Source organism: Eublepharis macularius, chromosome 6, assembly GCF_028583425.1.
Source record: "Eublepharis macularius isolate TG4126 chromosome 6, MPM_Emac_v1.0, whole genome shotgun sequence".
NCBI classification, from domain to species: domain Eukaryota; kingdom Metazoa; phylum Chordata; class Lepidosauria; order Squamata; family Eublepharidae; genus Eublepharis; species Eublepharis macularius.
Genome location: NC_072795.1, coordinates 58412986 through 58417374, shown reverse-complemented (window position 1 = coordinate 58417374; position 4389 = coordinate 58412986).

The following is a 4389-nucleotide window of genomic DNA, read 5'->3' as shown; positions in this document are numbered from 1 at the left end:
ACTTGTTTTTGGTGCATAGGTATTATGTGCTACTTTTCATTTTGCCGCTAAATGCACAGCTCATTTTTTACTTTTAATATTATTGTAATTCAGGAATGCTATGGTGGGCCATGAGACCACAGGAGGTAATTAATTAAACTGGAAGTCATCAGTGATGGCACAGGCACTGTCCACTATGTGCTTCTGACAATCACATAAAATGTACACTTTTGACATAGGAGCATTGGTTCAATTTGGGACAGGAGGATTCAAATGTCAGGAACTCTACTATGAAAATACAGAATATATCCATTTTGCTACTACAACATGTACCTTGTGCAACAACAGAAGGAAAACAGGAACTTTATGAAAATACATTACTTGTACACAGGGTTCATTTCGAGGGAGAAAACGCAGGAACGCAGTTCCGGCAGTTCCCCAAAGAGGTCACATGTTGGGTGGCCCTGCCCACCTGACTCTTGGCCATTTGGGGCCCATTTCATCCTGGATTGGGCCTCTGATGGGTGGTGGATCACTCTCCTGTTTAGCAGCGGCCAGATCCTGACCATTTGGGGCCCCTTTTCGGCCATTTTCAGCCCCTTTTTGCCATTTGGGGCCCAATTTTGGCCCTGGATGGCCAGGATTGGGTCCAAAACAGCCAGGATAGGTGATGTCAGGGGGTGTGGCATATGCAAATCAGTTACACTAATGACACATTTCTGGTGATGTCAAGGGGTGTGGCATATGCTAATGAGGTATGCTAATGAGTTATGCTAATAAGTTCCTCCAGCTCTTTTTCTACGAAATGACCCCTGCTTGTACATATGATTGTGATTGTGATTCTATTCTATTCTATTCTATTCTATTCTATTCTATAAAACATGGCAATGTGTGGAATATGGGAACAATTAAAGGGCCAGTGCAACATTGTCTCTTTTCTTAATTCAGGACAGGCCCCTCCTGTGCACAATACTTCTGGCACCTTGCACTGGAGCTGAGTTCCAGTCCTGAATCAGAAAGACCCAGACTACACTGGGTCATCCCACAATACATTATGGCAACCCTTCTGTCAAAGGCTTCCTCCTTTGTTCTCTTCTCTGTCAAGTTCCTTTAAAAAACAAGGCCTCTGACCATTTCCCTCCATGCCAAAGGTTGAATTTTCCAAAGGAACAAAACAAACCACAGCAAACAAATATGTCAAAATAGATAAAAAAAGCTTCCCCCTTCTTTCCATGACGTGCATGCTTTAATGTTGAGAGGCGACACTATTTCAGGCATGCTGTATTATTTATATCTAATCATATTGCGCTATATTCATTTTGGAAGGGCGTATATTCAGTCTGCTGACTTCAAAAAGCTGGGAAAAGACAATTAGAGTTTAAACTGAAGAGAAGTTGATGGGGAATAATCTTACCATCTATTACACACACACACACTCACACTCACGCACACTCACACACACTGCTTGCCTATTATGTGTATTGAATTCAAGTTTTTCACAAACAATTTCCATCAACTTGCTTTTGTCGCACTTTGCTGTTTGGTTAGAAACTAGGGGCAACTAATGTGATGTGAGCACGCAGAAATATACCATAAACATTTAGAAAAATAATTTTTCTTCTAACCAGATAAGGAAAACTTGAAAATTTTGAGAAAACTGGGGAGGGAACATTTACAGTTTTATGTATTAATTTCCATGATAATTCTCTGTACAAATTGGTTTATTTTTCATTTGCACAATAACATCAGTGTAAGTCTTAGGTATTAGTCCTGAATGTAAAAGATATATTATAGCCTCTCTATCCCAAGTCCCTCAGTCAAAGAATACTTTCAAAGTCTACAGAAGTGCTCATTTCTAACAACAGCCTATTTAATCAAATGCCTTAACTGTGGCATTCAGCCATTGCTGGGGTCACATAAAAATACATGGTCCTGAAAGGCCTTTTGGAAGAATCCCTTTGCTAGACATTCTAGAGACAGTCTCAGCCTGCTTATGTGCTTATTTTCTGAGGAAAGATGGAGCTCCTTGGAGAAGAGCAGAACAAAAATGTGATAGACAGACAGACAGTTGTCTTGCTCTTGCTTCAAGTGTACTTACACTATCCATTGTGGCCCATGCCTTCTGCAGAATCTGGACACGTGATGATGCCTTTGTTTCTTGAAAGCTCTGTTCATGTCAGTGCAATCACCCAACAGTGACAGTGAGTTATGATGCCATTGATAATGTGCTTCTGTAAGCAATTTTAAAAAAATAAATAACTCGTCTGGATTCAGAAATCGCCCCTTCTGTGCCGTTTTCTCCTTTTCCTAAAAAGCCATGTTGCAAGAGCTGTGGAAATTTCCAATTACTATTAGCTGGTTAAGTTCCTTCCTGGGAATAATTAATAGTTCCCTTTGACATTTAAATACTGTTAAGCACTGAGCCATTCTTTTGTTGGCCAACAGACAACAGTGCAGGGGGAAAACATATAGTCCCATCCCTGCTGAGAATTTACAGATGTAGTAATAAGACCTTGTCTCCTAGAGTGGGTATGTTCTGTTCCTTAGAATAACCAAGGAACCTGGTTGGTCATGGACTTATGGGAAAGTCTTCCACCTGCCTATTTAATTACAACATCAGGAAAGATGGACTGGAGCTCAGTACTCCAGAACTGTATTCTCTTTACCTTACTACATGGAGAGAAGGAAAGCGGGACTGCTTGTATCCTTTGTCTCATGGCTGATAGGGGCAGTTGGGGAGTGGATGCCCACTAGGGTTGCTAGGTGTCCAGTTTTCACCTGGACAGACCTGGGCCGTTTCCAGATGGCTTACCTTCTGCCGCTCCATGCCGCAACGTTGCGGCTTGCCCTGGGGCAAACACGAATTATCACGCGAGTTTTGTGCGACGTTGCGCAAAACTCGCGCGAGAAAACACGATATTTTGCGTTTTCCCCGGCACGAGCCGCGACGTTGCGGCATGGAGCGGCAGAAAGTAAGCCATCTGGAAACGGCCCAGTATTTTCTTGGACTATCCAAGAAGACTTTATAGAAAATACCAGATATTTAAATGTCTGATTTGTTTAAACGGTGGGGTGGAGGAGCGACCAAGGCAAGCAAGATGAGCAGCAATGCCAGCTGCTGCTGTGCCTGGGTGTGCAAAAATTTTGGTGGGTGGCTCGCAGTGCCAACAGGTTGCCATGGCTGCTGATATGTCATGTGGCTGGCTGGCGCCTCAGCATCTGGTAGGAGGGGAGGGCAAGCATGGGCTCTTGCAGAGGAGAGTGGGGCAGGCTCAGGAAGGATCAGCCTCCTTGCCTCCTCCCCCTGTGCTTCCACCCAGCAGCCAATCTGCTGCTGGAGGGCACAAAAGTGCAGGCATTTGCCAAGGAGAGCAGAGCTCAGGCTTTGCCTCCCTGCCTCCACCCCCCTCCAGTTCCACCCAGCAGCCAGTTGACTGCTCAGTCACCTCAGCCAGTATCACACTCTCTGTCTCAAGGTGGCAGGGCACTTACTTAAATTTCCCATGCAATCCACTTCCTTCTCGCAGTCGTCCTCCTTTTCAAGTTAATGGCCAGAGTGAGCAATGGAGCCTGCCTGAGCTAGATAATTGACAGCGGTAGGATGAGGACGTATGTTGATACCTTCAGCTCTCACTTTCTGTCTTATCCTGAAACAGGAAGATTCAGGTAGGATTCCCCCCTCCCCCTGCCAAATCTCAATATTAGAGAATGATTAAATGTTCAGAACACACACCCCTTTCCTGAAGGCAGCTTCAGGCTCCCTTGACAAAAAAGAGCATTTAAACTCTGTTGCCCTCTTCCAAGATGGTTGCATTACTTGCATTGCCACCATTCCCACATTATTCCTGGGCTCAAGGGACACAGAGGAAGTGGAACAGAGGGGATTGGGCAAGCCCAAGAGCAGTCCTCATGCCTCCATAGGGCTGCCAGTCCCCCAGTGGGGGCATAGGATTCCCTGTTCCCAGCCTCCACCTCCTGCCCCCACTCACCTGGCAGGTTGGGGGGGAGAGGCATAGGGAATGGGCCCAGGAACTCCAGAGCATGCTCCCTCATGCTCCAGAGCCTTTCTTGTCATGCTGGGAATGACATCATTCCTGGCACGGTGGCCTTCATTTCCTTTGTTGCACTGGGAATGATGTCATTCCCAGCGCAGCAAGGAAGGCTCTGGAGCACACGTGTGCTATACACATGAGGTGAGGACTCCAGGAGCGCACCCCCCATAACCCCCCATCCCCCATTTTTAAGGCCAGGGAGATCTGGCAACCCTATTCCTCCATCCCCAAGCAGTGAATCATGCAGCCAAGGAAAGTGAGAAATGGAGCCCCGGGAAGGGTAGGAAGGTGAGTGTTTAAATGGAGAAACGTTGTTTGCCCCATGACATTGGACTGAATGAAGCTGATGGAGAAAAAT